We start from the raw sequence: 12,393 nt of genomic DNA, 5'->3' as shown, positions 1-12,393 counted from the left end.
CACACTGGACTGGATAAATCTGTAACTAAAGCTTTTTCTCTTCGTTTTGACCCTCCGTCCACACTGAAATAGCGTTTTCCTCCCCCGAAAATGGAGCTTTTCAGAAACGCTCTCCAGAGTGAATAAATCTGAAAAGGCCTAACAGCCGGTGTAGTGTGTACGGGGTAACCGGCTAATTTTAAAAACGCTGTTATGACGTGCCAGAACAGATGGTGGCGGAAGCGCAGCATTTCATTGCTTTCTTGAACGCAACCTCCAACACCACAACAACAGTAGCGGACTGCTTCATGCATGTGTTGTTTACCTTATTGTCTACATTAATAGCTTGTTTGGAGTTAAACATAGCTATCTACCACGTACAGGCAGCATATTTATGTACAAAAGGGCGTTGTTTGTGCTCACAGTTGCTGTGCAATGGATCTGCACTACGTCAACGTCATTATCAACCGCACAAAGACCGGCAGTTTTGGAGACGACCCGGCCAAACCAAAGCGTGGTGGGAATGGAAATAGAATACCGCCTCCTCTTTGCTTGTTTTCTGTAGATATGTCCTGCGCATGCCCAGTAGGAGGAGATTCGCCCAAATACCCATTTTAATGTGGACGGAGGGATTTTCAAAAACGCCTGGTGTAGACGCCTATTGTTTTTACATGAAACCAGCGTTTTCAAAATTATCCAATCTAGTGTGGATGTAGCCTAAGAGATTGCATATGCATCAGCCAAATGTTAAAACATTGGGGCCGTGTTAATTGCCATGCATCGACTATGGGTTTAAGGAAATTGCACCTTTGTAACATTGTAAACATAGTGTAAATTTAGGGAAGTTTGCAAATAGTTTGCCTCAGCAAAGATATTTGACATTCAGAGGTGTCTCCCACTGTAGATATACAATTCAAAGGAAGCATAGTCAAACCAAAGTTTTGAAGTAAGTGAAGTCATTGTAACTAGTGAAATTGTACTGAATCACCTGCTGTTACCTTTGATCTAAGGGTATAAAAATGTGATGTACTTTGTGAGACTCTACCATGAGCATCACCAGGAGAATGACTGCTTAATATGATGAAGACTTGTACAGTTGAAGTCAGAAGTTTATATACATCTTAGCCAAATACATTTAAACTCAGTTTTTCACAATTCCTGACATTTAATCCTAGAAAACATTCCCTGTGTTAGGTCAGTTAGGAACACTACTTTATTTTAAGAATGTGAAATGTCAGAATATTAGTAGAGAGAATGATTTATTTCAGCTTTTATTTCTTTCATCACTTTCCCAGTGGGTCAGAAGTTTACATACTTTTTGTTAGTATTTGGTAGCATTGCCTTTAAATTGTTTAACTTGGGTCAAACGTTTTGGGTAGCCTTCCACAGGCTTCTCACAGTAAGTTGCTGGAATTTTGTTCCATTCCTCCAGACAGAACTGGTGTAACTGAGTCAGGTTTGTAGGCCTGCTTGCTCGCACACGCTTTTTCAGTTCTGCCCACAAATCTCTTATCGGATTGAGGTCAGGGCTTTGTGACGGCCACTCCAATACCTTGACTTTGTTGTCCTTAAGCAATTTTGCCACAACTTTGGAGATATGCTTGGGGTCATTGTCCATTTGGAAGACCCATTTGCAACTGAGCTTTAACTTCCTGGCTGATGCCTTGAGATGCTGCTTCAATATATCCACATAATTTTCCTTCCTCATGATGCCATCTATTTTGTGAAGTGCACCAGTCCCTCCTGCAGCAAAGCACTCCCACAACATGATGCTGCTACCCCCATGCTTCACGGATGGGTTGGTGTTCTTCGGCTTGCAAGTCTCACTCTTTTTCCTCCAAACATAATGATGGTTATTATGGCCAAACAGTTCAATTTTTGTTTCATCAGACCAGAGGACATTTCTCCAAAATGTAAGATCTTTGTCCCCATGTGCGCTTGCAAACTGTCGTCTGGGTTTTTTATGGCGGTTTTGGAGCAGTGGCTTCTTCCTTGCTGAGCAGCCTTTCAGGTTACGTCGATACAGGACTGGTTTTACTGTGAATATAGATACTTGTCTTCCTGCTTCCTCCAGCATCTTCACAAGGTCCTTTGCTGTTGTTCTGGGATTGATTTGCACTTTTCGTGCCAAAGTACGCTCATCTCTAGGAGACAGAATGCGTCTCCTTCCTGAGCGGTATGACAGCTGCGTGGTCCCATGGTGTTTATACTTGCGTACTATTGTTTGTACAGATGAACGTGGTACCTTCAGGCGTTTGGAAATTGCTCCCCAGGATGAAACAGACCTGACATAATTTTCTGACCTCAATCCAATAGAAAATTTGTGGGCAGGAACTGAAAAAGCGTGTGCAAGCAAGGCGGCCTACAAACCTGACTCAGTTACACCAGTTCTGTCTGGAGGAATGGAACAAAATTCAGAAACTTACTATGAGAGGTTTGTGGAAGGCTATCCAAAATATTTGACCAAAGTTAAACAATTTAAAGGCAATGCTACCGAATACTAACAAAGTGTGTGCAAACTTCTGACCCACTGGGAAAGTGATGAAATAAAAAGCTGAAATAAATCATTCTCTCTACTATTATTCTGACATTTCACATTCTTAAAATAAAGTAGTGATCCTAACTGACCTAACACAGGGAATGTTTTCTAGGATTAAATGTCAGGAATTGTGAAAAACTGAGTTAAATGTATTTGGCTAAGGTGTATGTAAACTTCTGACTTTACTGTATATCACCAGCTTCAGTGGTCTCGGGTGACTTCATTCAATCACAACACAATCTGCTCCAGCCAATTCTTGTTACATGCCCTGGCATCTCTGTACCAGATCTCCAGCCCCTTCAGGTAGACAGACTTAACAGTGCATGTCATTTTACACAGTAAGATTCAGAGGGGCATAGATCAAAAACCAGTATCTTTCTCTGGGGTTGAAATATCTAATACTGGAGGCATACATTCAAAGTGAGGGTGGGTAAGTTTAATGAAGGTATGCAGGGCAAGTTCGTTACACAGAGGGTGGCTGGAATGGGTTGCCGGGGGTGGGAGTGGAGGCAAATACAGTAAAGATGTATGTAAACAAACATGAAAAGAATGGAGGGATGTAGACACTGGGTAGGTAAAAGAGCCTAGATTGGTTAGGTGTTTAATTACAATTGTGTGGGCATGTGGCCAAGTGGTTAAGGCATTGGACTAGCGACCTGAAGGTCGTGAGTTCAAGCCCCAGCCGAGGGAACGTGTTGTGTCTTTGAGCAAGCCACTTAATCACATATTGCTCTGTGACGATGGTGGTGCCAAGCTGTATGGGTCCTAATGCCCTTCCCTTGGACAACATCGGTCCTCGTGGAGAGGGGAGACTTGCAGCATGGGCAACTGCTGGTCTTCCATACAACCTTGCCCAGATCTGCGCCCTGGAGAGTGAAGACTTCCCAGGCGCAGATCCATGGTCTCACAAGACTAATGGATGCCTTTACTTAATTACAATTTAATTAGTTCAGTACAACATCATTACCTGAAGGGCCATGTACTGTGCTGTACAGTACTATTCAAAGTTCAAGGTTCAAAGTAAGTTAATTATCAAATTACATCCATGTCACCACATACAAACCTGAGATTCATTTTCTTGTGGGCAATCACAGTAAATACAGAAAACCTAATAGAATCAAATAAATGCCACACCCAACAGAGCGGACAGCAAGCAATGTGCAAAAAAACCCCTACAAACTGTAAAAGTTGTAATAAACAATTGAACAAGTGAATAATAAATAAATAAATAAACAATAAATGAACAGACAGGTAGATAGGTAAATAAATAAGCCAACAAACAATTAATGTCAAGAATGTGAGATGAAGGGACTTTGAAAGTGTTCAATGGGAACAGTTCTATGATGGGACAGGTGATGTTATCCCCCTCTGGCTCACAATCCTGATGGTTGAGGGGTAATAACTGTTCTTGAATCTTGTGGTGTGGGCCCTGAGGTTCCTGTACCTTCTTTGTGATGGCAACAGCAAATAAAGAGTGCGTCCTGGGTGGTGGGGGTCCGTGATGATAGAGACTGGCTTCCTGTGACAGCAGTCCATGTAGCTATGTTCAATGGTGGGGAGGGCTTTACCCATATTGGACTGGTCCATATCCACTGTTTTATAGGCTTTCCCATACAAGGACATTGGCATTCAATAGTTTATGCTCTATGTTTAATACATTCTTGGATTAGCCATCAGATGATTCAACATCTGTTAACATTCTATGTCCTGACCCAGCCTCTGAACTGACAATGAAGCAGCAAACAAAAGATGATTCTGACATGTCTCTGTATAGTTGCTGAAGTGCTGCCAATGCTTCAGGATGGCCTGGACATTCTAAGAACAGGACTATCCCACAAAATCTTACCAAAGCAGTCCAGGAGGAAAATCATAGGAACATAAAAAGATATCTTTATTTCATTCCCTTTGAATACTTTTGGCTATTTTCCTCTGAAATTATGAACTGCAGAAAATTGGTCAACGTCCAGCTGAGAAGTGCAGCATGTTTCCTGCTGCCGTGGGAAAACAATGTACCGCGAGGATGGCTGTGTTGAATGACCAAAGTCAGGACAGTGTAGGCGGTGAACTGCAAAGTGGGATGTCATGTGATGGAGCATGTCCAGTCAGACTTGGCAACCTTAAGCCATTGGCAGATATGCAGTATGTTCTCACTGTCTTTTGTTTCTGTTAGTCCAAGACAGAACGTAGGAGGTTAGAGTTTCTGTGAGGGCTCTCCCAATTTGCTGTTTAAATTATTTCTTTCATTGTCATCTTCTCAAAATCGGCTGGGGATGGATAATAAATGAAACATAAATCCTATAAAATTAATATAAAAAATAAGGTGGGAAATCAGAACAGTCTCAAAAAATTCCAGTGAGAGTGCTTATGTTTCCTTGAATTATTGCTCAATAACACAGCATATATTAATCAACACAGAGGTTACACATGGAACCAAGTAAGTGTTATTATGTAGAATATTTGCTAACTTGAAAGATGTCAGAATAATTCCTGCCCTCTTTGGTGCTATACAATTGCAGCAAACACTTAAACTGTAATGACAAAGAGTGGCACATATTGTGCTTCACAAACTATTTGCGGACATCACATTACAGGTAACAAATATCAAAAGTATCTAACAAAGCCTTTGTCTGGATCCTGATTGCCTGACTCCCCCAAGCACAGAACACAAACTGTTCAAATACACAAACCTTTAGTGAATAGTGTCCAATATGCTCACGCTGTGTGACAGAAGACTGATATTTGTTTTCTACGACAGACCAACAAAGTGCTTATTTTGTATAAATACTACTCTGAATAGAGTTTCCAAAATCCTATTGCCTGCATTCCCTGATGCATTATACTCAGAATAACACATTTAATTGGGTAAATAATTTATGTAGTGAGTGGATTGTAAATCGATCCAGCAACTAAAGATCCATCTATCTGTTACAAAATAACATTAAGGTCTTCCTCTTCCTGAAACAGTAGATGTGTTGCATTGAGCTATAAAAAGAAAATTCCATTTCTCATGGAAAACCTTGTGTTTATAGTGAGGGTGGACATATCACATTCTTGTGTTTTTTGGCATAAGTAGGTTATTGTGGGTGGTTGGTCATTTTTCTTTCTATAACTTGGGGAGCTGGGTTAGAGCTGAGATTAGGAAGCACGATTTTGATTTTGTTTTATAAGAGTGATGATGATTTATTTAAAACCACTGTTCACACAATTTGTTTTCTGAAGGTTATTTCATTCTGATTTTCCTCACCTAGCCTACTCTCTAGGAAGTCGCAGGATTTCGCATATCAGCTGCCCTCTAAATCCTGTTGTCCTTGAGCAATGAAAGTCAACTTGGATTCCCACAGCCCACTGTGGTGCAATGACATTCACTTGAAATATGCTCATCTGGGTTTTATAGGAGCTTAAGATAAGGCAGGAACGCTGGCTCAATAGCTCCTGAGCACTATTTACTGGGACCATTTCACAGTAAGATATGCTAACTGCCTCGTTGGATGGAAATAAAAAATATATCTTGGTACTACTTGAAAACAGAAAATTCACTGGTTACTTTTCATCTAATACTCCAAACAAATGCTGCTTTGTGAAACTCATTCTGTACAATCACCTATTGCATGTGCGCCTTCAAAAAATTCATGATTTTGAGAAGGCGCATATGTAACAAATGACTATACAGAATCACCCAACCACACCTTTTTATTCGGTCATCTTCCTCCTTCCTCCTCAGTCCTGAAGAAGGGTTTCAGCCCGCAACGTCGACTTTTTATACATTTCCATGAATTGCTGCCTGAGCTAATGAGTTCCTCCAGCATCTTGTCTTCATTGCTTAGGACTTGCAGCATCTGCAGGAAACATCTTTGTTGTTCATTGTTTAATTGTCAGGCCAGTGAAATTGAACAGCAATGAATAGATTGAATAAGTTTAAGGTTGGAATTCAGGAGAACAAACACAAAAGTTCTATACGACAGTCTTCGGTTTTCCCTGTGTTTTATCCTTACAGAAGAAATAAGGTCTTAAAAATAACACAACTGAAGAACAGCTGAAATAAGATTTTAAAAATAGAGCATTCCTGATTATTTTTCACCTCTCAGAGTTGAAGCCTACATCCCTGTCATGAGAGGTGGAACTGGGTAAGGCTGGTCAACAGGGCCCTAGCGAACCTGTGTAGGCCAGGTACAATGGATTACAGAAACATTGATGTACTCCAACCATACCATTGATGGAGAACGGAGGTCATCAATGGCCTGTGCTCCATTGGGAGCTAAGGGCCCAAGAAGAAGAAGGGAAATAATCTATCTTTTCAACAATCTATCTAAATCTTTTGGGCATTTTTACTGTTCATCTGATGTAGCAATTTTAATGTTGTCCTCCCATCCCTGTTCTTCACTGTTTCCTATAGCCTTGACTCCGACTGGGCTCCTTCATCTAAGTGAGTTTTTTGTCATGCGAGGACCTAAATGATGACTATCGAGAAGCTAACTCAGCCACATATGGAAAGTACCACACTATCCTCAAACACACAGCCAGTGTATCTCAATAGATACTATTCATCAGCAGATATTTTCTGGTCCCACCCTTTTCAACTTAATGCATGGTCACTGAAAAATGATGGCAATCTCTAGGTCAATTAATCCCCCCAGAATCAGGGCTTGGAAGCAGGTTTAACGGGGATCCTTACATCAGCTGCTGTTACCAGGGGGCAGAGCGTGGTGAAGCTCCATACTAAAGATAAAAATGCTGAAGGGGATAAGATTTGCAAAGTTACTATGGTTACGGTTAGATAGGATGTAATTAATGGTTTTAATAGGAGTTATTTTTGTGTTATGGCAGTGCTGGAAACCAAAGAGCTCAATGGTGCTCTTTTGTTATCAATGGGGTCAAGGATATTTGAAGGTTGGAATAGAGGTCCATTAACAATATTAGCTTAATCATGGGGGCAGCAGTTTGATGGGAATTAAATTGAAGGTACAGCATATGGCTCTCATGGACAAGGACAGCGTAAAAGTGAGGAGTGACATCAATTAACTTTGGAAAGTATATCTAAAGAATGCCGAATATCCTCTTCCTTTCAGTCCAAACTGGCCAAATTTCAGGTGCAGCCAAGTTATTAATTTAACAATTTGCTTATATCCTCACCAAATAACACAATGACTTTGTGACTGACACTTGGAACTGATAAGGAGGCACTATCTACTTTGTGAAAGATGCTGATTAAAGCTTCTGGGCATTATCTGCAGGAACCAGGACATCTAAAAATAGGCACATTTCAAGCTGATAAAATTCCCCTTTTAATAAAAGGAGAGAGGACACCTATTTTTCTGCACAATTAATGGCCTGTTCATGAAATGGCATGAATGTGAGATTTCAGTGATAAGATCTGGGACCTGAATTCCACAGAGGCTCCGCTGATCTCCTGCTGTTACTCTGACAGAAGATCAGTGCACCCTGGGGGAACTTCATCTGTTCGTTAGCTGATTGCTAACTGGAGGAAACAGGGCAAATCACTTGTTTTTCATTAAAAATCTTCCAGAAGCTTTCAATAAATTGTATCTGCTTAAAAAGGATTTAATGGACGTACTCAGCGTATATAGACCAGAACATGCTCACTACCTCAGCCTTACAGGAGAAAAATTCATTTTACAATACATAAAGAAACAAAAAACAAATTATGTTTCTTTTCACTCTAGTAAAAGGTCTGTAATAAAATAAAGATTTGTTTGTTGGATTCTCTGCTGTTGATCAGAATACACTTAACATTAAATTAATGTTCTTTGTTATTTGAGCTACTCTTGTTAAGGCTGATGGAAATGAAATATTGTATAGGAAGGTCTGAATATAAGTCAGCTCAGTGACAAGAAAAACCTACCCCATCAATCATGCCAAGTATGGTGTGGGAGATCCATCTGTCTTCCAGAGATCCAGCTATTCTATTGATACAAATCTCTTTTATGTCATCTAAAATAAATATTACTTTAACAATTGTGTTTGAGAATTTCAAATTCTATGAATGGATGATCACCTGATGAAATTGCGTCTTTGTCCTTTTTGTTTTGTGATACATTGAAAGGATTGTACAATTGTAGCTGGAATTCAATTGCTCCATACCTGAAAGCAAAGCAAATCAGGGATTCTGGAAAGTAAACAGAAATATAAATTATAAAGAGTCAAAGCAAGGCCAGATTTTTGGTGGATGTTGTCTGTTGAGAAGTATCTTGTTGTTTTAGCATTAAAATGTTTTTACATAGACTGCTGTGATACAATACTAGACTAGTGACTTCAAGGTAATGAGTTCCAAAGTTCAAGGTAATAAATCTTGCCATTTATTGGTACCAAGAAATGGACCATGAAAATTTGCTAGCAAATTCCGAATGTTTTGCTGATGTCCTTTTGAAATCCAGCTTGCTAGTGAGCTCAGTTCAACAATGACACCATCTTCGGCTTCTCAATGTGCAGGCATTGGAGAGGGTTCAGAGAAGGTTCACAAGGATGATTCCGGGAATAAAAGGGTTATCATATGAGGAATGTTTGATGGCTTTGGTCTGTACTTGCTGGAATTTAGAAGGATGAAGGGGGGATTTCATTGAAACCTTTCGAATATTGAAAGACCTAAACAGAGTAGACGTGGAAAGGATGTTTCCTATGGTAGGGGAGTCTAGGACAAGAGGGCCCAGCCTCAGGATAGAGGGACCTCCATTCAAAACAGAGAGGTGCAGAAATTTCTTTAGCCAGAGGGTGACAAATTTGTGGAATTTATTACCACAGGCAGCTGTGGAGGCCAGGTCATTGGGTGTATTTAAGGCAGAGCTTGATAGGTTCTTGATAGGACATGGCATCAAAGGTTACTGGGAGAAGGCCAAGCAGTGGGGCTGAAGAGGGAAAAAAAGGATCAGCCATGATTGAGTGGTGGTGCTGACTCAATGGGCCAAATGGCCTAATTCTGCTTCTATGTCTTATGGTCGAATGATCTTATGGTCTTATGATGAGAAATGAATGCTATGCTGCAAGTGCCTCTTGTGCCATGTTCAAGAGGCAAAGAAGTGTACGGAGAAGGAATCTGGGGGTACTGAGAAGGGATTTATTCGGCCACTGATAAATTTCATTTACCCATATATTTTAATTCATAAAGAACACGAGGTAACTTCGTGGAACAATGTTCAAATCATAAAGATATCTAATGTAATTTCCCAAAGACAAAGCAGGGAATAAACCAACAATGTAAGTTAAAGTAAATGGTATACATCTTTCTTATATACATTACAATAACCAGAGTTGTAATTGTCTTTGATTACAAGTGGTCTACATGCTGGATCTTTATGTTTCTCCTTTTTGAAACATGAACTGCTTCATTTCCTTTCGAAGGGATTACATTGTGTATCATCTGATTGTTTCCTCAGATGGAGTGGTTGGCCACTCAGCCAGCTGGCTAGCTGCCTGCCAACCGATGATGTCAGCATCCTCCTGATCGTTCATGTTATACAATCCTAGCTCCTGGATCTTGAACCACAACTAATGATATCCCAGTGACATCAACCTGTCATCAAACTGAACTTCCAGCAAGACAAAGAAATCAAGCAAATTAAGAAGCGGTCCTGGCTTAAAGCAAAACGAGTTTGTTGGGTTTCATTAAACATACATTCAAGACAAGACTTGTTTAAGGTGCACATCTCTAGAAACACACACTCAGTGGCTGTTTTACTAGGTACCTCCTTTACCTAATAAAGTGGCTACTGCATGTGTATTCATGGTCTTCTCCTGATGCAGCCTATCAACTTCAAGGTTTGATGTGTTGTACATTCAGAGATGCGTTTTTGCCCACCGCTGTTGTAACGTGTGTTAATTTGAGTTACTGTCACCTTCCTTTCTGTTTGAACCAGGCTGGCGATTCTCCTCTGACCTCTATTATTAACAAAGCATTTTCACCATAGAGCTGCCACTCGTTGGATTTTTTTTTTTTTGCTTTTCGCGCCATTTTCTGTAAACCCTAAAGACTTGTGTGTAAAATCCCAGGAGATCAGCATGCTCAAACCATCCCGTCTGGCTCCAACAATCACTCCACGGTCAAAGTCACTGAGTCATTTCTTCCCCTTGGTCTGAACAAGAACTGAACTTCTGGACCTCTTATCTGCATGGCTTTATGAGTTGCCGGCGCCTGATTGGCTGATTAGATAGTTGCATTATCGAGCAGGTATACAGATGGACCTAATAAAGAGGCCACTGAGTGATATATTCAAGATATAGCGATCAATGCGTTGGTTCTTGAAGAGCTCTCCGACCATTTTAAATCAAAAGAATGCATTATATTGACCATCTCAATAACCATTTCAATTATGGTTTTGTGAGCTCTGCTAAATATCATGGGAACCACACTGAGCCCTTGATTCACACACAGCAGCCAGGTAAGAATGGCAGATTTCCTTTCCTGAAGGGCATTATTGAATCAAACAGAGCTTTACGTCAAGCCGATGGCTTCATGACCACCATTAGCAAGACTAAGAGGACATGTTTCATTTCTAGATTGACTACATTTAAACTCCACAGCTGTAATGATGTGATTTAAACGAGGGCCTCTGAATTGCTAATCTGGTGGTTACCAGGGCAGTAAGATAACTGCTGTAGGAAAATTCTGTAACAACATCATGGATGCGGTTATCAAAATGCTGCAAAATGTCAATCTGTCCTGTGGATTAATGCAAATAAGAGTGATGATAGTTCCTGTTCTGTAGTTTGTTCCTGTAATACATAGCACTTATTTCTCTATGTGCTCTGAGAACAGCACAGAGAATGTTTTCATCAGATTTGAACAAACTATTTAGGCATTGTGTCATTTTGCATCTTATTGAACCAACCATGTAAACAATTTAATTTAAGCAGACTTTAGCAAATCACATCTCAGCCTGAATGTAGTGCCTAGGACGGGCTACATATCTTTCTGTGGATTTCACTGACTCACTTCAGACCACAATTTCAAAGGTTTCTCTCTGACTTAATCATTTTCTCATTTGCCGTTAATGTTTTCCTAAGAGACTACTCCCCTTCTAGTCATTCATGATCTAGTCTATTTTGTCCTCTACCACTGTGGCAGACTCTTCAGTTGAGTCTGCCCTTTGTGATCCAATGCATGCAATTTTATTTTTTATATCTGAACCATTATACTACTTTACAGTCACAATTTGCATAAGATTCTCAGACTTGCTTTGAAATTGAATGCAGAAATATCATTTGTTTAAAAAGCTGTTAGTTTCCAAAGTCTTCATTTACTGTCAATTTACTTTAGTAAAGCTTGGGAGATGCTTAGTGGGATTCTGTTCTTTGAGGAAGATGGGATTCCCTCTTTCTGCCCAGCTCATGGACATCAGTCTGCATGCTGCTTGCTGACGTCCTTAAGCCATGTGAAATGTTTCCCTGGTGACACTGGATGCAGCCAGGAGACCCTTCTTTTTCAGAGAAGCTGATTGCCATTACCTGGCAATATAGAAGCCCAATTTTCTTCATTGCTGTCTATACTCTCAAACTAATTCAGTCAATGAATAGGTCAGGGACTGACAGCAACATCTGGGGTCATTTCAATGAGGTCTTAATAGGAGTTTAACTAAATTCTTGGGCCCTTATGCATGACGTGCTCAGTGACACCACAGAAGGATTGCTAACTGTTTTATATAGGATGGGGAATTGACTACTGTGTATGGTTGCCCCAGATTATTTTCCAAAAATATAAAGGTCAAGTCTTTCACTGATCCGGGCTACTCAACTCCAGGACAATAATCTAACAAAAGGGATGAACGGATTTTGCAGAAATATCTCAGCATGGTCTTCCCAATGAGTGTTTCTAGGATCTTTCTAAGACAAAATGAGCCCTCCTGTAACAAACCTTTTCCCCTTCC

This window comes from Mobula birostris, chromosome 9, assembly GCF_030028105.1.
Source record: "Mobula birostris isolate sMobBir1 chromosome 9, sMobBir1.hap1, whole genome shotgun sequence".
In the NCBI taxonomy this organism is placed as follows: Eukaryota; Metazoa; Chordata; class Chondrichthyes; order Myliobatiformes; family Myliobatidae; genus Mobula; species Mobula birostris.
This window is presented reverse-complemented; position numbering follows the sequence as displayed.